Genomic DNA, 26,356 nt, shown 5'->3' on the forward strand with positions numbered 1-26,356 from the left:
CGCAGGAGCTCCCTCTTTCTAGCAGTTCTTGGCTGAGACACCATTGCACTACTACATGGAATGCCCTAAGACTCCAAAGTTTGTATGTTATCATGTACGCCAGGGGTAACTAACATGACTGGGGCTGATGGGAACTGTAGTCCTACAACATGTTGGCTACCCCTGACGTTAGCCTTGTATACTGGCACAAATTTTGTTTTTCCCATAGATGACCGTATTTCCCCCTTTTCATCCCTCCATCCTGCTTTTAGCAGCATCTCTTGCTGTGTTGTCAGGATGTCTTGAGACTTGCTAAGCTTGCCTTGAGCAAGGGGCAAATCCAAACAAAAGGCAAGGTACCAAATGAATAGTGCCCCAGGTACTGCTCTTAAGGCACAACCTTGTATTGAGAGTACGGAACCTCTGCAGGGTGGCGTATAAGGGTGGACTCACTGAGGTATAAGGCTGAATCCACCCTGAATCCACTACAGCTCTATCAAAGAAAGAGTCTTATTTGAGCTATTTTATATAGAGTGGTACCTCGGGTTAAGAACTTAATTCGTTCTGGAGGTCCGTTCTTAACCTGAAACTGTTCTTAACCTGAGGTACCACTTTAGCTAATGGGGCCCCCTACTGCCACCACGCTGCTGGAGCATGATTTCTGTTTTCATCCTGAAGTCTTTATTGGTGCAAAAAGTTTGTGGGATGATAATTATGAATGTTGTAATAAACGAAAATTGCCCTTTTCCCTTATGGGGTATCCAAGAGCCCATATAGAGTCCTTACATAGGTTCCCTATTGGTAGGAGAAAATAACAGAGGCCAACCAGAGAAGATTGAGAAGCGAAGCAGCTAGTAAGCTTGATCTTTATTGATCTGTTGCAACAGGATGCTCCCCTCACCCGCAGGAAAGGAGGAGGAACCCAGAACAATGGCGCGCAAGGCCTTATAAAGACTTTTAAAACTGCCACCCTGTAGATCAAGACCACCCCCAGAAACATCATACATACATCACAGAAGGGGTGTAACCTAAGACCACCCCCCAAATACGTCATACCTACATCACAGAAAAGGCGGTCTAAAACAGAAATTTGAATGTTGTTTTTCCTGTTTGCCAGGTTATCTGATTGCCTTTCCTGATTGTCTGTCCCCCATTAAAATGCTGATTACTCAATTCATGAGACAGTGGGAAGGCTCCCTGACCCCCCTCCCTCCTTGCAGGGAAAACATTTGGTCAGTTTGGGAATCAAAATGGTTTCAGGTGGGTCTTCCTGTGCTGATCTATGTACGTGCTTGGTTGGTACACGTATGAACATTACCATATATTTAAGACCTCAAAATTCCTATCACAATATCTGATCTAGTCTCCTGATCACTTGAGGTATTTGCTGTCAGGATAGTGAACAATGAGGTTCAAGGGTCTCTTCTGTTCCTGTTTTATTGATTTCAGTGGCTCCTCTTTGATGGCTTGATGCTGGACATCCACAGACACGTCTCTTTTAACAACAGAGCTTTTAGCATGGCCAAAATGTAAACTTCTGCATTAGTGAGAGGGCTGGTGGTATTTTGTCTGCATGGTTCAATTTCTGACTCTTAAGACATCTTTCTAGAATGAATTGCAGAGTTTTCTTGAATTGCGTTTTTCTATTCTACCCTATACTGAAGATTAGAGGAGCCACAAGCTGAAAGAAAGCTTCCTTGATAAAGGAATTCATATCCTTGAAAACCACTGTATCTTATTTATTCTACCAGTGATGAATTATGAGCTCTGATTTCTGTACAGTAGTAGAGTTGTAGTGGAAATTTACCCATCAGAAACCAGAATATGTGGCTGCAATTTTGATAAGCTCTATGTGTGTGATAGAGTTTTTGTTTAAAAAATATTTTACATCTCCCACTCACTTGTCTGCCTGGGCTACAGCGCTGACTCAGGCATACTCTAGTCAACTTCTCCAGAATCAGAAGAGTTTTATGAAATTGCAAAAAATGAGAATTAGACAACAGCTAAATGTACTAGTTGGAGGAGAACTCAGGTAGCTAACACTGAATAAACAGATCAGTATTTTAAGTTAGGCCATTAATATGTTAATTATACCAAGTAATGAAGAAACAGGATGAAAAAAGTATAAAATATAGTTACCTTAAATAATTTAGTGGTGTGTGCATGTCTTTTGTGCATGATGCATACGTTCTGTCCCTTCAGTCCTTTCTCTTGGTCTTTTCTCTCCTCCTTCCTTTGCTGTTTGTCCTGGGAGAAGAACGCCCCGGATCCAAAGCACTGTCATTCATTAGATATCTTACTGTTGATTAAGGGCTGCTTGCGCCACATACAATCCAACTCCTGCACAGAGGGCATTTCCATGCTACAACCAAAATCTCTCTGCAAACGTAGCATTTGACAATTCTACTCCCTGGTTTCTTGCTTGAGGTACACTTGCTAGGAAGCTGCAACTGACTGTACATGTACATCTAGTACATGTTTCTTCAGTGGAAAACCCATGTGTAGTATCACTACATGTTGTTGTCTATAGGTAGCTTCATGTGAGAGTTAACATTAAATCTGTCTTCTATCTAGGAATTTGGTAATGTGTGAAGTTGCTATAAGAAGAAAGTAAGCTGAGATCTAGTGCTTTGCACTAGTGGATAGTGGTCCCTCTGAGGTCAGTTGGCAGCACTGATGACTCATGGAATGCCCTCTAGTCTAGTTCCTTGGCCTCATTGGTGCGTAGTGCGGGAACTAGTCTAGTTCCTTTCTTTATCAGAGGAAATAATTGAGGAATAACTTTTGTTTTTAGCATAATTCAAAAATTAGAGGAAATATTGCACATATTTGTAGCTGACTAAAGGACTTTTGTCCATGCAACATTCAACTGATTATTGTCACTCTGATATACTGCTATCTATGAAAAGGACAGGATATTTATTCTTTTTGTTAAGGATTCCCTGATTAGTTTTAAGGCCTATTCGATTCTTCTGTATGATGAGGGCTAGTTAGGATTGTGATCTGGATGTATGGAGAATAGGACTACAACAGAATGTGAGTAGAAGTGTATTGGGTTACTTGCATTTTTAAGAAAATGGAGGACACATGGTCAAGTTGTATTGCCCATCCTGTCCTATTTTATGCTGTTTAGAGTAGCTGCACTTGCCGGGACTGTAGAAGTTGAAAAAGATAACTTAACAGTCCTTGATTGTGGTTCCCATTGGATTTGAGCCACAACTGTGGTGCTTAAGTTTGGCCATGTTTATCAAACGTTATTTAGACATTATCTTACATGGGCTGATAGTAGAGCCTTTGCCAACAGAGGACCTTGTGGTTATGGAACCTTTATGCTGAAGGTTTGATTTTTAAAAGCAGCTTGCCAGAAATAAAATACAGTAGTGCCCCGCAAGACGAATGCCTCACAAGACTTTTTGTCTTGCGAGGCACCACTGTAATCAGATAAGGTAATTAACAGCATGTAATCAAGAGATGTGGGACGCGGGTGGCGCTGTGGGTAAAACCTCAGCGCCTAGGACTAGCCGATTGCATGGTCGGCGGTTCGAATCCCCGCGGCGGGGTGCGCTGCTGTCATTCGGTCCCAGCGCCTGCCAACCTAGCAGTTCGAAAGCACCCCCGGGTGCAAGTAGATAAATAGGGACCGCTTACCAGCGGGAAGGTAAACGGCGTTCCGTGTGCTGCGCTGGCTCGCCAGATGCAGCTTGTCACGCTGGCCACGTGACCTGGAAGTGTCTGCGGACAGCGCTGGCTCCCGGCCCATAGAGTGAGATGAGCGCACAACCCTAGAGTCTGGCAAGACTGGCCCGTACGGGCAGGGGTACCTTTACCTTTACCTAATCAAGAGATGATGTGAAATAAAATGAGAAATGGGGCTGCAAGTGACCTTGGCAGGTGCAGGGAATATCGTTTCCACTGAAACAAAACCTCATATACTCAATATTTCCACAATTTAGTATAGATTATACAGATGATGGAGATCACTGGTAGAATGTATAAAGGATTAATATACCATGATGGCAATATGTGAACAACTTGAACTTATTGCAAGTTACAAATGTGCATTGTTAAAGTCACTATGTCCCAAGAACAACTGCTGGCACCATTACCTGTATCATTTTGTGCTGAACCCCTTGTACCATGTAATATGTGCTCTTATCTTTTATGATCAACTTGGTTAAAATTACTGCTTTGAAGGATCCTTGAAACCCATGATGGCTTTGGATTTGGTGGACTTGAGGAGAAAGCCTAACTTCTGGCTGGGAGCAGTGAGGCTGAATGGGGTGGTGTAGCAACCACCACATCCATAGCCCTGCAGTTGTGCTGTCCAGGGCAGAAGGTTGAGGGTGGCAGTGCTGCTGCCAATTTCTGCTGCATCAGTTTCAAGCTGGCACATAGAGAGTCCAGGATCAGTCCCATTAACAGGAGTTGAACCAGGTTAGGATCCAGTGGATCCTTTGCCAGCCCAGCTCTGCCCCTAAAGAACCCTGTTGATGAGGCTGCTACCGGCAAGGGTATCACTGGCAGAACCTTCCACTCACCTGTACATTTGGCAGGTGCAGTGAAGTGCTGGCAGAGTTTATGTTTTATAGTTGTTGATTCCTGTTCATACATTAAAAACACACACAGAGAGAGATTTTGTAGGCCAGCTCTTGTGCAAAACCTCTCTATTAAAAATAAATCAAAAGACTGATTGATGATCCGCACGCTATCATTCATTTACATATCCCTTCTCTCCTGCTTCATGTTTAACTGCAAATTCCTGTTTGTCCTGATCCGACAAGGCTCTTCTTATGGTCTTATTTATGGATGTTAATTCATTTGCACACAACATTCAATTGTTCTTTGATTAGTAATGTGTTTCTCCATTTAAAAAAGAACAGCAGGGGCAAGCGCCCCCACCCCCACCCCACTGAGCTAGCTTAAAATTGGCTAATGCACTATGACAGAAGATACCTGTTCACTGAATGTTTGCCATTGTGACCAGTTGCTGTAGAGTACTGAACTCCTGGCATTGTGAAGAATTGCTGCGCAATAACATCCAAAATGCTGCCAAGTATAAATTATGCAAAAAGGCAAATTGATTCTGCAATGTAGTAGTGGGGAGAAGGAGTAATCCCAGATGTCTTGTGTGATGTACATACCACGGATGTCGATTTCTGTTAGTTTTGTGACCAAAGAATCCATAGAATCTTATTCAGAGTTGTTGGTTTGTTCTCACAATCAAGGGAAAAGTTAAGGCCTTCCTATTTAATTTTTTATGTTACTCTTCCTTTTTAGACTGATTCTTGTGTGCAACCTGTTCACACATCCTGCCATCCAGCAGGTGATTTACTTACGGTTAATAGCAACGTTTCCCTAGAATCTCAGTTATCTTGACACAGTCAGAGGGAGAAAAATAGTGTCTGGCTTGCATGTGTGAAGCAACTGCCATCTTTAGGATTTTTGTGAAGTTAGTCCATTGGACACACTGTTTTCAGAGGCATTTCACAGCCCACCTGGTTAGCTTTGCTTCGTATTGAGGTTATTTTTGTGCATAAGGTGTCAGCAAAATGTTACACTTAGCATTTTACAAGCAGCCATATACCATATGCAAGTTAGGCTTGAGATTTCTTTTTTAAATGCTTTTTTATTAAATATTTTCTGAGGTTACAAAAGTACATACTGAAGCATTCCCTGGAGAAAGTCAGTGAAAGCTGACTGCCATTCTCCACTTCTTTATCTATGCCTATCTATATTTCCTTAGGAGTTAGAAGGGAGAGGAGTAGGGACAATTAGCTGCTAAAGAAGAGTTATGATAAGCATAGATAAACAATGGAAAGCAGAGATGGTGGCGGCTGCATGATCTGTCTAGCTTTCTCTGGGGGAGACTTCTAACTTCTCAGCCGCCAGAACTTGGTTTACATGAAGCTAATTTTCACATAACGAATGTAATAGGTAACTATTTTCTTATTCAGAAGTTGAAATACACCCACAATTAATATGTTCTGTTATCCCTGAATATGGTTTCTTTCCACGTGGATGTGTTGTTGTGTTTTCTTCTCTTTTGTCCTTCCAGAGCAGATATACACTGTTCTAGGTACCTTTTTGTGAATTTCTTCCTTCTCCAAGTGCCTAGAATGTTTTTAAGGCTGTTGTCAGCAGATATCCATGGACTCTCAGTGAATTATTGATAGCTCCATTCCACTAGCTTTCCTGTTTTCTCTCTCAGCAAGGCTTCTACTTTGGCCAGTTAGCACGACTGTCTCCTGAATCAAAGTAGGGTTCTGCATGCTAATGCAGCCTTTTTGGCACAACACAGCTGTGACCAAGAGAAGGAGCACTGTAAGAAGAAGGAAGAAAGACATCTGTGAGAAATTTTGAAGCTTTCAAATTGTTGGGAAGCAATTTTTGCTTTGAAAGCCAATTTGTATAACATGCTTCACTGTGTTCTGTATTTGGGATTCATCCCCATTGCTCTTAGAAACATTTCATACAGTAATATTGGTTGCTTTCCCAAAAGTAGTCTATTTATGAAATGAAATATAATACATGACCTGGAAATTCACAGTTCACTACAACAACCTTTGCAATCTCTAAAACGTTACGTGTAGTTGTGAAAGTTGGCATCAATGAAACCCCTGACCAATTGGTTGTCACCAAAAGCAGGTGCTTTATACATTTTACCTGAACCTCTTATAATAGGTGTGTTGCTTAATCTTCCTTTTCTGATCTGGCAGTTATTTTCTTTACTCTGCCTGCTCTTGGATGAGACAGCTAGCCATTCTTCCCTTCCCCCTCCCTTTGCTTCATTAATTCCAGTGTCACAAAATCTTGATAGAGTTCCTTACAAAATGATGTTTATCTTGTGGATTTTGAGAGAGGCTCTGTTTTTCTCTTCTTGTTGAGGTTTCTTTAGGATTCTTCATTTATATTGGAGAACAAGGGCAAGTTGGCCATAAGCTAGAGTGATCCCAAAAGCTTCTTCAGGTGCACACAAAGACTTGACTTTTGACTTTTTCCTCACCCAGTAGCAACCCATGCTACCCCCAAACCTGAGGTTGGGGAACCCTCAGAACAGATTTAGGGGGGTGCATGGAGGGGGAAGAGATGGAGAGGAGGAAAATCCTTGCACTATGATGCAACCATAGTTTTAGGGCTTCACTGATACAACGTCTGATGCTTAAGCTTGGTGACTCAATCTCTAGAGTACTTAGCCACAGGAGTACCACATTTTTTAAAGCAGCTAGGAGACAGAGCAGCTAGGAGACAGAGGGGACGCGGGTGGCGCTGTGGGTAAAAGCCTCAGCGCCTAGGGCTTGCCGATCGAAAGGTCGGCAGTTCGAATCCCCGCGGCGGGGTGCGCTCCCGTTGCTCGGTCCCAGCGCCTGCCAACCTAGCAGTTTGAAAGCACCCCCGGGTGCAAGTAGATAAAATAGGGACCGCTTACTAGCGGGAAGGTAAACGGCATTTCCGTGTGCGGCTCTGGCTCGCCAGAACAGCGATGTCACGCTGGCCACGTGACCCGGACGTGTCTCCGGACAGCGCTGGCCCCCGGCCTCTTGAGTGAGATGGGCGCACAACCCTAGAGTCTGTCAAGACTGGCCCGTACGGGCAGGGGTACCTTTACCTTTTACTAGGAGACAGAGGGTGCCTGTATCAAAATGGTCCCAGGCTATGCCTTGAACTACAAAATAGCATCAGCATCATGGATTGGATTGCTACCCCTCATTATTTCTCCTGGACTCTGCAACCATCTTCTGAGGCCCTTCTTTGTGTGCTTCTTCCACAAGAGGTCCAGAGGGCAGCAAATGAGAATGGACATTTTCTGTGGTGGCTCCCTGCTTTGGGAGTGCTCTCCCCATAGAGGCTCATCTGGTGCCTTCATTGCATATATTTAGGTGCCAGGCAAAAACATCCCACTTCTCCCAGGCCTTTGTCCAATTAAACAATCTATGGCCTTTAAAACTTTATGGGGGGTATTGTTGTTACTATGTTATGCATTTTTGTGTTTTTATATTGTAAACTGCCCTGTAATCCTTGGATGAAGGGCAGTATTGAAATTTAATTAAAAATATAATAAATAAAATAAAGTCATGTTACTCAGAATACTTTACCTCTGTAGAGCTGGAAGTAAGAGAGCTTCTCTTTGGTCACTGACTACAAACAGTTATTGGCTTTCATATTCAACCAAAATTCATGGGCCCTCAGTTGATAAAGGAAGCTAAGCAGAGACAAGTGTGCAGCAAAGATATAGGGCAGTTGTCGATTCATGACTTTCGTGTAAGAGATAAAGAGGTTTGGAAAAAAATATTCCACTGCCTGCTGCAGAGTATTACAGTGCCCTGAACTATATAACGAGAGAGGATCTGGGAATTGAAAGATATTTTTAAAAATTGGGTTATCTAATTAAATAATTAGACTAGAAACAGCTTCTAATTTTCTGCAGCAATCTTCCTTGTGTAGAGAACATAAGGGGTGATTTGAAAAGCACATTCTGTGTGATAGGAAGACAAGTCACAGTTACATTGAGGACCCTGTTACATGGGCTTATGCAGAAGGTAAGTGCATGCAGATTATGTGCTTGCTGTACATTTGTGCACAATGTACTGTGTGTGGGTGTTGAGTAGGAGGCGTATATGCTGGGTGTTTGGGAGTGTAGTCATTAGAGAGTCTGTGTGCAAAGAGAGAAGCCATTTAGCTCTGGGTTGCTGCATGTGTGATTTAAATGTGACACAGACTTGCAGACATTAAGCTTATTTTGCATGCATAGAAAAAGAATCCGCATCTTGGCATTTTCTCCTTGCTTCTGTGTTTTCATCTTGTCCATGATATTACTGATCTACTTTTTTCTATCTTGCAAAGTAAACTATGAGCATGACAGAGTGGAATAAAGCAGGTAACAGGAAGATTGTGAAGATAGTTTATTTAATCTAAAAAATTTATCCTGTATCTTAAATAAACCAAATTGTCTGCAAAAATTAGAAAATGCAATAAAAGCAGCACAAACAGTAAGAATATGATTACTGTAAGTGTCTAATACTAGTTAATTTAGCTTTAAATTTAGTCTAAATCAACATTAAAAATAATGAAAAGATCTATGGAAAAGAGCATTCCCACCTACCCGTCCCCATCCCCGTAAAAGCAGGCAGTCACATACTAACTTCAATAGAGAGACAGTTATATAACCTAGAGGACACTACCATGTGTCTTTAGAGATTCTGGCTCCAAGCTGTTTAGGGCTTTATAGGTTATAAATCAACACTTTAAATTGGGCCTGGAACTGAACAGGCAGCCTGTATAGTTCAAACAAACAAAAAACCTCATGTATCTCTGCTGCCTGTTTCTGTGAAGAGCTTGGGCCTAGGAAACGTAAAGTGGCCTCTAGGTATACCTTCTTCCCTCTTGAGAGAGCATTTTTTATGCTGAAATGAGAATACTGCTTGCATTGTCTCACTTGTTGGGTCTGTACCTAGTCTCCAAGATAGAGTGCAAAGTAAAAAAATGGGATTGCAGCATACAGTAAATATTTTTCTGGCTGCTTTGTGAGACAAAACCTTATTCTCCAGGGCCTGTAACTTAAGCCAAAGTATTTCCTTTGTTCTTAGTTTTGCTTCATGTCCTTGGGCCAAACAATGACATTGATGGCTTAAAAGTTTTAAGTGTGGAAAAACCTGTTTGCTAATCTGAGGAATGAAGCCACCCCATACTGCTAACTGCACTAGATATGTATCATTAATATATATATATTTCTGCATATTTTGGTTAGGCAATACTAGATTTCACTTTTTTCCCTTATCTTTGATGATGATGATGATGATGATGAAAGGAAGACATGCATTGTAGATCAAGAAAAACAATGACAGGTTGAAACAACAATTCTATACTGCAATCCTTTGAGAATATCAAATGACTTCTTGTTTCCCTTGAAAATAGACCCAATGTAAATTCTTTTGTTTGCATCAGAGACTGCATGAAAGCATTCAGAGTTTTGTGAAAACCTCCCATGTCTATGTGCAGATGTTCATAGACGTTTATTCCCATAGGGGTGCACAGCACATGTCCTTTCCTTGATACAGTGTTGGATACTTTGGCATTTAAACACTGTTTCCTTAATACTCTATGGAGAATATTCTGTGGTGATTCTATGCAGCCTACATTAGCGGCGGGCTGAAATAAAATTGACTTTAAAAAGTAATGCTCCCTAGAATTTAGGATGGACTAAAAGGACACCTCACAAAATATTGAAAAAATTAATTCAGATTCCTGTATATTATAGTGGCTGCACGAACTGTAGCTTAGCTAAAAGACTTGACCCAGAAATGAATGGATTGATGTTGTCAATGAAGGTATGTTGTAGAAACAGTTGTAACTGGAAAGTGGCATGTGCTGGCAATAGCATGGATGTCCTTCAGAACGTGTCATGTAATAATAGTTTACCATTGAGATATTTTTAAGTTCTTTGATGTTAAGAAATGTTGCCTTGTGGCAGTATGCACCTAGAAGTAGAAGCTTGTTTCACTAAGCTAGAATCCAGCATGAAAAGAATGTAACTGATTTCATAATCATTTCCCCAGTTCAGTGATTTACAGCTGCAATTCTGACCCCACTTATCTAGGAGTAAGCCTTACTGAATTTAGTAGGACTTACTTCTGAGTAGACATAGCTAGGATTGAATCATAAGGCTGCTATCCAGTGCACAATGAAATTCAGAGTAAATCCTTTTAAATTTTGTGATGCTTATTTATGAACAAACAGGCATATAATTGTGCTGCATGCATAGGAAACAACTCTACATAGTATCTCATACCTATAAAGCATATTGTCTAATATTTTCCCCCATGAACCTATTTGTAAGGATTTTAGCATTGATATCACACAAAATTGCTTTTATCTGGAAGCTTACCTTAGTTTATGTTTATGTTGTTGTTTAGTCGTTCAGTCGTGTCCGACTCTTCGTGACCCCATGGACCAGAGCACGCCAGGCACTTCTGTCTTCCACTGCCACCCGCAGTTTGGTCAGATTCATGTTTGTAGCTTCGAGAACACTGTCTAACCATCTCGTCCTCTGTCGTCCCCTTCTCCTTGTGCCCTCCATCTTTCCCAACATCAGGGTCTTTTCCAGTGAGTCTTCTCTTCTCATGAGGTGGCCAAAGTATTGGAGCCTCAGCTTCACGATCTGTCCTTCCAGTGAGCACTCAGGGCTGATTTCCTTAAGAATGGATGTGTTTGATCTTCTTGCAGTCCATGGGACTCTCAAGAGTCTCCTCCAGCACCATAATTCAAAAGCGTCAATTCTTCGGCGATCAGCCTTCTTTATGGTCCAGCTCTCACTTCCATACATCACTACTGGGAAAACCATAGCTTTTACTATACGGACCTTTGTTGGCAAGGTGATGTCTCTACTTTTTAGAATGCTATCTAGGTTTGCCATTGCTTTCCTCCCAAGAAGCAGGCGTCTCTTAATTTCGTGGCTGCTGTCACCATCTGCAGTGATCATGGAACCCAAGAAAGTAAAATCTCTCACTGCCTCCATTTCCTCCCCTTCTATTTGCCAGGAGGTGATGGGACCAGTGGCCATGATCTTTGTTTTTTTGATGTTGAGCTTCAGACCATATTTTGTGCTCTCCTCTTTCACCCTCAATAAAAGGTTTTTTAATTCCTCCTCACTTTCTGCCATCAAGGTTGTGTCATCTGCATATCTGAGGTTGTTGATATTTCTTCCAGCAATCTTAATTCCGGCTAGGGATTCATCCAGCCCAGCCTTTCGCATGATGAATTCTGCATATAAGTTAAATAAGCAGGGAGACAAAATACAGCCTTGTCGTACTCCTTTCCCAATTTTGAACCAATCAGTTGTTCCATATCCAGTTCTAACTGTAGCTTCTTGTCCCACATAGAGATTTCTCAGGAGACAGATGAGGTGATCAGGCACTCCCATTTCTTTAAGAACTTGCCATAGTTTGCTGTGATCGACACAATCAAAGGCTTTTGCATAGTCAATGAAGCAGAAGTAGATGTCTTTCTGGAACTCTCTAGCTTTCTCCATAATCCAGCGCATGTTTGCAATTTGGTCTCTGGTTCCCCTGCCTCTTCTAAATCCAGCTTGCACTTCTGGGAGTTCTCGGTCCACATACTGCTTGAGCCTTCCTTGAAGAATTTTAAGCATAACCTTGCTAGCGTGTGAAATGAGTGCAATTGTGCGGTAGTTGGAGCATTCTTTAGCACTGCCCTTCTTTGGGATTGGGATATAGACTGACCTTCTCCAATCTTCTGGCCACTGCTGAGTTTTCCAAACTTGCTGGCATATTGAGTGTAGCACCTTAACAGCATCATCTTTTAAAATTTTAAATAGTTCAGCTGGAATACCATCACTTCCACTGGCCTTGTTATTTGCAATGCTTTCTAAGGCCAATTTGACTTCACTCTCCAGGATGTCTGGCTCAAGGTCAGCAACCACACTACCTGGGGTGTACGAGACATCCATATCTTTCTGGTATAATTCCTCTGTGTATTCTTGCCACCTCTTCTTGATGTCTTCTGCTTCTGTTAGGTCCTTACCACTTTTGTCCTTTATTATGGTAATCTTTGAACGAAATGTTCCTTTCATATCTCCAATTTTCTTGAACAGATCTCTGGTTCTTCCCATTCTGTTGTTTTCCTCTATTTCTTTGCATTGCTCATTTAAGAAGGCCTTCTTGTCTCTCCTTGCTATTTTTTGGAATTCTGCATTCAATTTCCTGTATCTTTCTCTATCTCCCTCGCATTTTGCTTGCCTTCTCTCCTCCGCTATTTGTAAGGCCTCATTGGACAGCCACTTTGCTTTCTTGCATTTCCTTTTCATTGGGATGGTTTTCGTTGCTGCCTCCTGTATAATGTTTCGAGCCTCCATCCATAGTTCTTCAGGCACTCTGTCCAGCAAATCTAAATCCTTAAACCTGTTCCTCACTTCCACTGTGTATTCATAAGGGATTTGGTTTAGATTGTATCTTACCAGCCCAGTGGTTTTTCCTACTTTCTTCAGTTTAAGCTTGAATTTTGCTATAAGAAGCTGATGATCTGAGCCACAGTCAGCTCCAGGTCTTGTTTTTGCTGACTGTATAGAGCTTCTCCATCTTTGGCTGCAGAGAATATAATCAATCTGATTTCGATGCTGCCCATCTGGTGATGTCCACGTGTAGAGTCGTCTCTTGTGTTGTTGGAAAAGAGTGTTTGTGATGACCAGCTTGTTCTCTTGACAGAACTCTATTAGCCTTTGCCCTGCTTCGTTTTGAATTCCAAGACCAAATTTGCCAGTTGTTCCTTTTATCTCTTGATTCCCTACTTTAGCATTCCAATCCCCTATAATGAGAAGAACATCCTTCTTTGGTGTCACTTCTATAAGGTGTTGTAAGTCTTCATAGAATTGGTCAATTTCAGTTTCTTCAGCACCAGTAGTTGGTGCATAACTTGGATTACTGTGATGTTAAAAGGTCTGCCTTGGATTCGTATCGAGATCATTCTATCATTTTTGAGATTGCATCCCAGTACAGCTTTTGCCACTCTTTTGTTGACTATGAGGGCCACTCCATTTCTTTTACGGGTTTCTTGCCCACAGTAGTAGATATGATAGTCATCCGAACTGAATTCGCCCATTCCCGTCCATTTTAGTTCACTGATGCCCAGGATGTCAATGTTTATTCTTGCCATCTCATTTTTGACCACATCCAACTTACCCAGGTTCATGGTTCTTACATTCCAGGTTCCTATGCAATATTTTTCTTTACAGCATTGGACTTTCCTTTCGCTTCCATGCATATCCGCAACTGAGCGTCCTTTCGGCTTTGGCCCAGCCGCTTCATCAGCTCTGGATCTACTTGTACTTGTCCTCCGCTCTTCCCCAGTAGCATGTTGGACGCCTTCCGACCTGAGGGGCTCATCTTCCAGCGTCATAACTTTTATATACCTGTTGTCTTTGTCCATGGAGTTTTCTTGGCAGGGATACTGGAGTGGCTTGCCGATTCCTACTCCAGGTGGATCACGTTTGGTCAAAACTCTCCACTATGACCTGTTCATCTTGGGTGCCCTGCTCGGCATAGTTCATAGCTTCTGAGTTCTTCAAGCCCCTTCGCCACGGCAAGGCAGTGATCCATGAAGGGGTAGTTTATGTTTAAGAGAACAGCAATTGAAGATTTAAGTTCAGATATAAAGTTACTGTGATGTGTTGGAGCTTACTGTAATTGTAAGGAATTTTGGAGGTGTAAATTCATTTAGAGTAAGGAATGTACTCAGATAAATTCAAGTTGGAAGTAACATAATGTTGTCACCTATAAATGGAAAACTTCGCAGCTTAGGAGTTACCCTCATATGCATGAGAGTTGGTTCATGTCTACCACAACAGAAATCTGCAGAAATGTTCTACAAAGGATGTAGTCAATTACATTCAGCCTTTAAATCAGGGTGAAGAAACTGTGGCCCTCCAGTTGTTGTTGTTTCAGCTCTTTTCACCACCAAACATGGCCAATGGTCAGGAATGAAGAGAGTTGTGTTCCTTTGTTGCAGGTCTACTACAGAGGTGGTGAACTGGATGTGGCTGGTGGGCCATATTTTTTACTATCCTTAGCCCTCACAGGCCACCTGTCAATCCCTTGACTTCACTATTACATCAGGTGATGGGGCACTTTGAAGTCCTACCATACAGGACTGATTGTAGATGCTCCAAAGATTTTGCAAGCCCCTTCAAGGATTGGCAGGCTGCAGCTGGTGCAGGAAAAAAAAAAAAAAGAACAGAGAAACTAACATGGAGAAGAAGTCAGATTATATCATTTCATGTTCCTCAGGCAAGAGGAGTTTCTTCTCTAATGGAGTCATACGTTTTCTTTAGAGGGATATTATCTGCAGCTGAGATATATTTCAGTCTCTTGGTTTATATATTATATAAACACATTATTGACATACATTAAAGTTATATTATTTGAGAATTGTTTCCAGATGGAATAGTTTTATCTAGGATGCATATTCCAGTAAGACTATGATTCAGGTTGCCATTTTAAAAACATACAACAGTACAGAGTGAGTTTGATTATCATTAGACTTTTAGTAATACCGAATTCTGGACTCAGTCCTACTTCTACTGAAGATAAAGTCATTCTTTTTAGAATTAATTGCCACATTCCTTGAATCATCATCTCTCTTGGATTTGAACTCAGTTTAAGTATTACTATTCTCCATGTGCTTATTTTTCCTTTCTCAGGTAGCTTTGGGAGTTAACAAGCATGTTCTGACTAGTTCTCTGAGAGTTGTTGGCAGTGGTTTGCTGCTAATGTTTGAGCAGGTGGGTGGGTGTTGCTTTTACCCAGACCACCTCTTGCTGCATTCTTTGTATGTTCTTTAAGAAGGGGGTAGGGAACCAGAGCTCCTGATAGTTTGTTTCCCTTCTTTTTTGAAAAAAAGTTTCCTCACAAGCACAGCTGAGAATTTAGGCAACACCATTGGCAAACAGATCTATTAAGTGCACTTGCTGGGCATGTTTATCTATTTTATTTCTGAAAAATATGCTGAGGGTATTGATAGTATAGCACTCTGTTCGGCTTGTGTAATTTGCAGAGGAGGTTAGTCAAGGCATTATTGGTGGGTGTGCAAGTCTGGGGACGTCTTCTTACAGAAGATGGATTTTAAAATGCTTGTTGCTTAGTGCCATCTGGTGTATTTTCAGTTTAATTTGAACTTGACAGGAATTAGAGAAGGATCAGTCATAGACAAGGAAGGCACTCTAGTTTTTTTCAGGAATTAGATAGAATTTCTAAAATACCTTGCCTCGGCCATCACCAATGAGTACAAAATTGTAAGAGGATAATGAAATACTAAAATCACCGGGGCTATACTTCAGTGAGTGACTTTTTCAGTCTCCATTTATTCTTATTCTCAGTTCTGAAGAGGAAGTAAGAAACACAAAGAGGTCTGTGGCTTGGATTTGAGTTTTCAAATTTTCCTTATACTATCCATACAGGTAGTAATCTAAAAGGAATTGAGAGGGGAAGGAAGGGGGCCAAATAATGATTCTCATTCCTTTTACCCACAATAGGTAAATATTTGGACAAGGGCTCAGATAAAACTTTTTCTGAGCCAAATAGCACCCCCATAGTTCATCCTGCCGTTGAAGCAAGTGTTGAGAGGAGGGCACTGAGCTGTGCCAAAGTAGCATACTGTCTGTGAACCCAACTCTCCTCTCTCAGTTGTGGAGGTGAAAGGAGGGTTTAGCCTCTCTTTGCCTCTGAAATGACCGTAGGTTGAGGAGACATTTGAGTAGATCAGGAGAATGTGATGCTGCAACTCAAGAGCTCTCAGGATGTGTGTTAATAGCTTACCTTGTGTCATCTTGCCTGGTGGCTCCTAATGTTAATTAAGTGGGAAACATGCTATGCTCACTTTCTGCTCCACTAGCACTATTATCCTTTCTCTCCAGGCCCATCACTGATGGAGTGGCAGGCATTTGTTCTCCTCTCCTGCTTTCTTTCTGTAAGTATTCTGCAAGTATACTGTTGGTAGAGGCTGTCTCCTACCCTGCCATTCTCCTCCTTCTTTAGGTCTTCTGGGCATATGTCTTTGGACATACCACTTTAGAAATAGGTATTCCCAGTCCAGGATTTCCCCACAAAGGAAGCTCCAGCAGTAATATATGAGCCAGCCCATATTTTCCCCACTCATATTGTAAAGACACTGACATTTTGTTTTGTAGCTGTTTCAGGCTTCCATTTTCCATTCACATCAGGAAAACAATTACTCCTGATACTTAGCTTCATCCTTCCTCTATGGTCTAATGGCCATGGGCAACCAGAGCAAGAAATTGATTTGAGAAAGCACACCACCTAATTTCACAGTGACATTCCTTCAAAGATGATGCCCAAGATTCTGAAAGAGAAGCTCATTTCTTAGATCAGCTATAGGCTAGAAAGCTGAAGACATTTTCTAAGGATGACATCACATCCTCCAAGGAAGAACAATCTCCAGATTGTGAAGATGCACGTTCTGAGACAGAAAGAGCTCTATTCATAGGCTTTAAAATAGCAGCCTGAAGATTGATGATGTTTTATACATGTTATAATTGCTGGTTTCCGCTTGAATCGGGCATGCTAAGTGCATGCCATCTGGAATACTTGTAGTCAGGCTGATAAAGATTGGAGGTTCAGCCATAAACGTGTCTTATCTGGCAATCTTGTAATGTGGAGGGCAGGGGGCACAGAATGTACATTCCTTTTGTAAAAAATGAGATCCAGGGACTTGTTGTTAAATAAATAAACTGTAATCATACACTTCCAGTTTATCAAGACTATGTTTTGAAAAATCTCCAACAGGTTGTAGAAGTGGACACACTTTTGAAATTATTGTTTTTCATAAAGTACATCCTGACAAAGAAAAGTACAACAACGATAGTAGAGGACATGTTTTTCATGCAGAAGGTCCCAGTTTCAATCGCTGGTTTCTCCAAGTAGGGCTGGGAAAGACTATTGCCTGGAACCCTGGAAAGCTGCTGCCAATAAGTGTTGATGGTGCTCAGCTAAATGATGGTCTGCTTTGCTTATAAAGCAGCTTCCTATGGTCCTCCTATCCAGTTCCACAATGGCTAGCAATTGAGTTTTCTTTGGGTGCAGCTTTCATATATAAATTCAATATATAAACAATAAATAATAAATTCCAGGTTCAGACATTGCACTAAGCTAACCCCTTCACAGTTTGCTTGCACCTTGCATGAAGGAAGGAGTGAAGCAGACTCTGGCTGCATTCATCAGCCAGTATACACCTTGTGTACCTTATGGCTTATGGTTTAGTGTTAGCATGTGAAACCGAATGGGGAAAAATGGACATCTACCTATCCATTTGGACTCTTAGGTGACTTCTCTATCTCCAGTACTAACCTCATGTAGTTGCTTACTATTCACTTACAGAAATGACCACTGGGTTGAAATTATCCTCCCCCTTTATTTCAGCTACAGTTTTTCTCTGCCCTTCCTTATTACTCATCCCATCCTTCATCGGGCTTTGCATAATTCGCATTTTAAAACTTCATAAAACTATTCTAGTCAAACAAATAAAAACAGTGAAAGGACTGCATGGGCGAGGGGTGCTGAATCTTTTCCTTCCTACAACTTCCCAAAGCCACTATTCTCTGTTCCTAGCTCACTTCCACAATTAGAGAAGAGCGGCTGAAGTAACTGACTACAGAGTGTTGGGAAGCCAGAGTGTAGCTCTCTCCTTAAAGTATGTTAAAATTAAAGCAAGACCTTATGTACACCCCTCTTTATATGTGAATGAGGCAAATATGTGAATCATGGCTCCAACATGCCCAGTTTGGCTCTACTTACAGTGGCTGGATGGCATAACGGTATTAAGGTGGAGTATAGGAAGTTATTTTTAAAACTCCAGGTCAGTTTTGCCAGCACTTTGCAATGAGCAGTTTGAATGATTTTGTGGGTGGTAGGGCTATGTGGTGCAAGGTATTTTTCCATTTTCTGAAAAGGGGAGTTCTAATAAATGATTAAGTAAAGGGATATTCATGGACTGGTCTGGTCGTACTTACATGTTATACAGCCCTCTTATCGCTGCATCAAAATAATACGGCTGGCCATTTCTAGTTAGCAGGTGGTCCAGCCACCACAGGGTTGACAGAGCTGTCGGTTTGTTATGCCTTAAAATATGTCACATTCAGCTTAATGTCTGATCTGTGGGTGGAAATGGCAAATGCATCAGGAGAGCAAATCACTTAAAACCACAGATGTCTCTAGCATGCTGTCACTCTCTAGCTTTGTGTAATTGTTGGCACCACAGTGGAGCAGTGGTTTGGACACTTTAGTTTGGCTTTCTGTGGTCTGTTAGTGGAGTAGTATGCAAAGTACACAAGGGGTCATGCAGGTCTCACTTCTTCCCTTTGGCCCTTATCCAGCTACAAATGTGTGCATCAGCCTTGGCTGCATACATACAGTCTCTGGTCAGATAATTGCTGGTACCATTATTCTGCTGTTTTGGGCAGAGAAATATTATATCCAGCTGCTCCCCTGCTCAGCTCCCTCTCTTGAACAGTTCATCAGGACTGCTGCACAGTTTGATGCACACAGCCATAGCAACTGAGCAGGGGAAGGAACCACAAGCACAGCAGATACTTGTGAGCACGGTTCCTCCACCACATAGGGATATGCATGCTGAAGCCTGCCTCCACCTACGCCTCTATGCTTACAAACATAATTCTATTTGTATACCACCTTTCTGCAGTTCAAACCATGCTCAAGGCAACTTGCAACATGAAAAAAATACATAACTACAACATAACAAAAATAGTTAGAAACAATAAATAAAGCATTAAAAATACACAACCAAACTGACCAATTGCCACATAAACCACAATATCTAAAATAACGATACAAAAAACCAACATCAACAGGTCCCCCCAACAAAATCCCCTAGCCCAAGAGTCTGTTTATCAGCGTCAGTTTCTGTACCTGTAGTGAGTTACAGCCCCACCCTCTGGGAAAAGGTAGGGAAAGGCCTGCAAGGCAGGGAGCAGGTCTTCCAGGACTCACAGGCATTTAGCATTAGCATCTGATTCTATTTGTAACTCTGTTTTTCTCCTGTCATTGATTTGTCTCTGCTCCATTTCCTAGTTGGTTTGCATGAAAGAAGTGGCCACACTCTGATAATGTGTTGTGGTAAGCCTCATGCTCACATCTCACACACACCCCTTTCCTTCACCCGCAAGAGGAGGAGATTGACAGTTTCCAGTTATTATTTGGAAACAACCCGTTCCCTACTTCTGTTCCAAACTTAAACAGAAGCTTTAATTCTCTTCCCCTTGTGCACAAAGAAGGAAAGAGGAGGAAGGAAAGCCTGTGAGACAAAAACTTGCTATTCTGCATTCTGAATGAAACCTACCGGTATATATTTGTAAAGATGGTGCTTGTTTATATTTGGGGAAAAGTTCACTGTATCAGCCATCCTGTCTATGTTCTATTGGTCCTTACTCATTATCAAAGTTCCTTTTTTAAATAAAAAGTTGAGTTTGCATGCAGTCATCCATTGCACCCAAAAACTGTCCCAATGAAGGGGAACCCCTACTGGGCCTGGGTGTGTGCATACATTGTGTGCTGAAGCTGTAACAATTTTCAGAGACTTGAGCAAAACAAGAGTCTACTTCATCAAATGTTTGAAGTGATAAGTTGGCAGGCGATGTTGGGAAAGATGGAGGGCACAAGGAGAAGGGGACAACAGAGGACGAGATGATTGGACAGTGTTCTCGAAGCTACCAGCATGAGTCTGACCAAATTACAGGAGGCTGTGGAAGACAGGAGTGCCTGGCGTGCTCTGGTCTATGGGGTCACAAAGAGTCAGACACGACTAAACAACCAAACAACAACAACAACACATGGTTGTAGAGAAAAAAATTCTATAATGAGGTCATTGGAAAATGAAATGTAAAAAGTATAGGCTTTGACCATTTTTATTCCATTACACATGTTAACTTATCAATGACAGGTTGTTTGCATTATCATCAGCACTGCTTTGTCAATGATCACTGTACTTATTTTACATACCTTTAAGCTTTAACGTAACTGTCATAGCCTTTTTTTGCTTTCATTTCCCTCTGACCTAACTGTTTACATTTTTTTCTATATACGTTCCTGACAGCTTAGGATAAAACCTCATGCATCTGATGAAGTTGACTCTGGTCCATGGAATCTTATGCCATAATAAATGTGTTAAAACCTAAGGTGTCACAAATCATTCTTGTTTATTTTGAAGATGGTGATTGAGTTGAAGGTTTAGCATATTTCTGGCTCTGACTGCTTCTTTCTTCAGAATCTCAGAATCTCTAGGTTCTTGACTGAAGGAGGAGAGCCCACCAACTCAAAGGAGTTAGATTATATTGTACAAAGGTGTCATTTATATGCTTTTCCCTCCTCTTCCCCCAATGTATGCTCATCCACCCACACTATAAGCTGTATTTCACACATTCTCACATCTTGCTGCCACAATATTCTTTCTCCTCTCATGGATACACAAATACCACCTGATCTTCCTTCCACATGCACCTATTAACAAACTCCCCCTCACATAATGACCATGTTCTCTTTCACACATACATATACATGTGCACTCTACATCTCTCACTCAACTGCTGCTCATGGCAGACAAATTGCAAGGTGGAAATGCCATTTTATGAGTTTTATATTCACATTTTTTGGTAATTTTAAAACAGAACATATAGTTTGGGAATGGATGTTTGCTATTGTTTTTGTCATTGCGAATCAATAATGAAAATACAGGTGCACCATGATGTTTCTTTTCTCTATGCTCATCCCAGCGGTTATTCCTCCTCTGGTTACTGCGGTGGATACACGACCTGCCTGTCTGTGTCCAGACATTATGATTGTCTGCAAGTGATTTCCACAATGCAGAGTTAATGTTGCCAGCCTTCAGATCACATTCGTAGACACCTTTGTAATGCAGAGTTGGTCTGCCAACAGGTCTGGCAGCTGAAACCAGCTGCTCATAGAGCACATCCTTCAGGATCCTGCCATTTTCCATTCCATGGGCATGCTACCCCATCACTGCTGCCTCTTCTGGCTGGCTGGGAGCAGGGCACAGAGAGTTCCATGCCCCGTCACCGCATGGCGATTGAATGGCTGTGCTTCAGTGGTGGGGACGGGGCGAGTGTGGAAGACTTCCTTTGTGCTCCCCCAGCCCCTGCCACTGACGGGTGGGCACTCACATGTCAGGTGGGGGCAGGGCGGTGGGGGTGCACATTACCCTCTGGGCTCTGCTTCTGCCCAGCAGGCCAGGGCCAGCTCATCATCGGGCAAGCAGGCACTTCTGTGCAGGGTGGGGGCACAGAGGGTGGAGAGCACCCTCCATGCTCTGTCCCCATCAAGTGTGTGAGTGCCTGCCCACTCGGGTGGGGGCTCCAGTGCTTGGCGGGGCGTGGACTGTGCTCTTCACCCTCTGCTCCCTGCCCAGCGCACTGGGCCCATCCATCTGCTGGCTGGCAAAGAAACCCTCTGTGCTCGCCAAGCGGGCTCGCATGTCAGGCACTTGGGGGGGGGGGGAGGAGGCTCCTGCTTTGTACCCCACTCAGATTCTGTGCCTGGGGCCACAGCCCCCTGCCCCTCCCACTACACCACTGAGTCAGACCACTGGTTCATCATTTCTGGTATTGGTTTCTCCAGAGTGTTAGGCAGACGTCTTCATACAACTTGAGCTCTTTTGATTTGAGATGCTGAGAACTCAACCTGTGACCATTCTAATGGAGAGAAGAACACAACATTGAGCTACGTGAAATAGTGCACTAATTCTAGGACATCTGGAAACCCAAATGAAAACTTGGGAATAGGAGTTGCAGCCACACTGTGTTTGTTGGGATTGTGATGGGGCAAGGTGACAGCAAGGTCAGTGGACCTCTGAATTGATAGCAGTGCTATTCCATAGGTGAGCACACACCTGCTAGATGCTGTCACCACAAACCCACAGCTCACCCATCTTTGCTCCATCCTGGTCCTAGCAAGGGCACTTCTGCTGTTCCTTCCCTTCATGAACTGCTGTTGGCTGCTTTGAACTCACAGTGTAGCACTGTATCTCCCTTCCTTAGGAATGAGTAGCTTTGGGCTGGTGTGCTAACCTAAGGGCTGCATATGGTGTCTCTTATATCTAATGGGATATGCATAAGCCAATTTCCGTATCTTCCTGCTGTGCTCAGCTTCTGTATGTATTGTGCTTCTGCAGCGAATGCCAGATCTAGTAGCATTGTGGATTTAACTAAATCTCCCTAGTTTTATCTGAAATCTTGTGAGTTTATCTGAAATCTTGTGGCCTCGTTCTTGTTCTTTACACTAAACCTTAACCCTCCAGATGTATATTCTGCAGTGCTCCTTCCCCACTCCATGCTACATCCTCATGTCATAAAGAATTAGAGCCAAACTATATGTTACATTAAGCACACTGCAGTATTTAAAAATGTGATTAGGACTCCTCGGTTTTCTATCCTATCAAAAAGCAGCCATGGTGTGTGTGTCTTAGTCCTAGCGTATTAGGACTGCAGCATTTGCCCTGTCCTAGCTTGGCTGAAGGCTCCCAGGGAAGGAAGTGGCACTTAGTGGAAGGAATAGGGAAGGCCAGGAGACCATGGCGAGGGTTTGCTGGAAATCACTCAGGGAGAATGGTTGTTCTCAGCAGCATGCAGAGACCTTATGAAGGCTGACTGCTTTGGACCTGCTATTAATCCCACCTGCTCCAAGGAACTGTCTGTTTCTTCAACAGCCATTGCCTGAATCTGCAGCAGTCTTACGGCACAGGAGTAGTGGAGACTGCATTTAAGTCCGGGGTTGCCTTCTGAGTATGAGGAGTTGGGTGAATCCTGGAATGGGGGATGATGCCTCCCTAGGTGATGCCTCCCCTCCTTCTGATTCTTCCTTTGAGTCAGAGAAGGAGAACATGACTGTGTGGGGTTCTCTTCCTCCCAACTATAGTCCTGATACAGATTGGGCTGCTGACAGCTACTTTAGGTTAGGAAAGGAAAGTGGGAGCCCTAGTTGTACATTTCAATATTATGCTTAACATAGCATGTAGTGGAGCCCTCCACAGCTGCAGCAGCATGTGAGAGAGGTGACCTTTCACTCTTTGATTAAGAAGATGGCCCCTCCTGTCTGCCTCTTGTTTACCGAATATTAAAGAAGCAGTCAAAGGTCCAAAGCCTTTTCAGCCTTTTGCTCCTACAATTCTGTCTCTGATGTAATCTGTTGTAGGGAAAGAGGATTTCTGTTATTTGGGAAGGATTTAGAATGTTCCAAAGTCATTACAGTGCACTCAGTTGCTCTGATTTGTCTAGTGAAAGAGGTGCTGCTTCTCTGCTGCTGCACTTGCTATCTGAGAGCATTCTCTGTCCCTTGGTGTTTCTCTCATAAGTGACAGCATTGTGTGCTCTCATTCTCAGTCCTTCCTCCCATAATTCATAAGTCTCCTGAGAGCAGGAAATGAGGTCACTTCCTTCTAGAGTGAGATCAAAATGTAGAAAGAGGTGGGGGGAGTCCTGATTCACACATGCTTTGCTTGAAGCAGCTTCACTTGAATAAACGAAGGTTGTGTCTTGGAGGGAGGGACCTGCTGTGATGGAGGTAGTGTTGATGCTGCTGCTTCTGGTGATGCGGATGACTGGCTTTGTTGGCAGACAGTCACCAAGCTGTTTTTCCCCTCCTGCTTGGGATTTTCAGTGGTGCCAGGGCGAGTATGCTGATTCCTCCTTCACTCATGAAGACTCCGTCCATGGACACGGACTATCCCAAGAAAGCTTCTTGGGACAGAAGAATGTGCTTCTACTGGACTACATGCTATGTAAGCATATTTTATTCACACACACTCCTGTTTCTATTTGAGCCTGGGAACCCAGCTTGTTTAACAGTGCACTTGAGACATTTTAAATGCATTTCTGTGCAAATAAATGCCTTCCCATGACTTCATAAATACACGCTCTAATCCAGGTGTAAAGTCCTTTTCAAACACTTTGTAATCCTTTACTGTTTTAAGTAGTCAGGACATGTACTCATCATCACAGCAAATTAGTTAATTTATACAATTTGACTGCACTATTCTACACAATAGGGGAAGATAAAGTGTGGTAACATATTATTTCCCATCCTTTTAATGCATGCATGTGGAAGAATTGGGATTCTAGTGTGTGTTAGTGATCATGAGTACAAGAGTTATATTGATTCCAGGCTACTTAATTAATCTAGAGTAACATGATATGATACCTTCTATGTGCTGCCTTATTTCTGCTTTCTTCCAGGACTCATAATTGCAGGTCCAGTGAATTTTGAGTGCATCTATCAATTCCTGATTTTTTAACTACTCAAATAAAAAAACATGAATGATCTGCCTCTTAACTTTCAGGATAACATACTTTTTTCATTTAGCTCTTATGCTGCCTATGTACCATATGCTTTTTCATTCTCAGTTGCTACTGTTCTTACTCTTGACTTCCACACTACCTTCAATAGTTTGGAGAAAAACAGGTTCAGGTGGCTGTCATATAAATAGTAGGCTTGCTAAGGTAAAAAAAAGGTAGCCTATTCAAAGTTACTTTTAAACATGAATCATTCTTTGCCCATATTTTCTGTGAGATTTCATTGCTGGAAAAGTTTCATGATTGTAAAATATAATACAGGAGGTAGAGTCCAGCTCATTGTTCTAGAGGGAGTAATATTTTACAAAGATATACAAGGAGTGTTGGAAGCGAACAATGATCATCAGGAAAATGTGAGGGAAGGGAAGGCTAGTAATGCTTGCCAATTTTTTTGGTGGGAAGAATGAAAGATATCACCAGGGATTTTCACTAGAGCAACTTGGTACCAATTCTTCATAATGGTACCAATTCTTCATAATGTCATAGGTACCAGTTCTTCATAATGTCAGCAACTTGATGGGTTAGGTGAATGAATCTCAAATTAAGAAATCAGCCTCCTACTCAGTGAATGCAGATCTGCCCTTTACAATTAAATTCATAAAAATGTGAGGACATAGATATTTTCTCAGAGGGGGCAGAAGAGGGGCAAGACAAAGAAGATAGCTTCCTTCCTTTTCCCTTCTCTCTAGAATTCTTCTCTGTCATCTATACTTCCTTGCCCAGTCCAATAAAGGAGAGCCACTCTCAGATACTTGGATGTGTATCTAATTGTACATCCTTATGGGGAATACATATTCCAACAGTGCAGTACAGATAGACTGCATCTACATTCAGATGTACATTTGCATGTTCATCTCATTTATTCTCCTGTTTTAAGCTGAAAGAAGATTCTTCCTTTCATTTCAAAGGATACTGTTTGGTGGCAAAGGATACTTTTTTGGTGAACTTGGATGTTCAGCTCAAGGTACAATATTTTCTCTGGGAGGGCCCTCAGATTTAAGAAACAAAATGACACTTAATTAACCTGGAGGGTGTCAGGCACACTTTCCAACAGCATTTTTGAGAATTCTGTGAAACCACTTCACCAAAGTTCCTATGGTTTGAATCTTGGAAGTTCTGCTTAGATCATTTGAATGTGAACCTTGTGTAAAACAACAACATCATATGATAATTGTAGATAGACGTAGAAAGTATATACCGGTATATATTGGTGCTTAGCACAAGAGTGCTTGGAGAAGCAAATCCTGACTGTGATGCATATAGTAGAAATGAGATTCTTTAGGTGTTGCCCATTTTGTTAATTGCTTTAGAGAACAATTAAATCAGATCAAGTCTGAGGTGCATTGATAGCAGCAATGAGTGCGCTCTCTCTCTCCAAGCAATACTCCTGGGACAGCAACAGAATCAAGATGCCGGAGGATAAGGAAATAGAGTAGCTCAAAATTATCAAAAATGTTGGGCCTGATTGAGACTTATTAT

General features: G+C 42.1%; 1 protein-coding gene across 4 annotated transcripts in view; it reads left to right on the forward strand.

Annotated features, from left to right (window-relative positions):
- The window catches only part of DAGLA (diacylglycerol lipase alpha), a 91,274-nt gene that overhangs the window by 24,265 nt on the left and 40,653 nt on the right, over positions 1-26,356 (forward strand). For all 4 annotated transcript variants that reach the window (XM_083416914.1, XM_083416916.1, XM_083416915.1 and 1 more), the window contains one exon: positions 24,186-24,306. The gene's annotated coding sequence lies outside the window, so the exon portion shown is untranslated. The remainder of the gene's footprint in view (positions 1-24,185; positions 24,307-26,356) is intronic.

Source organism: Podarcis tiliguerta (assembly GCF_965153285.1).
Source record: "Podarcis tiliguerta genome assembly, chromosome: 1".
NCBI classification, from domain to species: domain Eukaryota; kingdom Metazoa; phylum Chordata; class Lepidosauria; order Squamata; family Lacertidae; genus Podarcis; species Podarcis tiliguerta.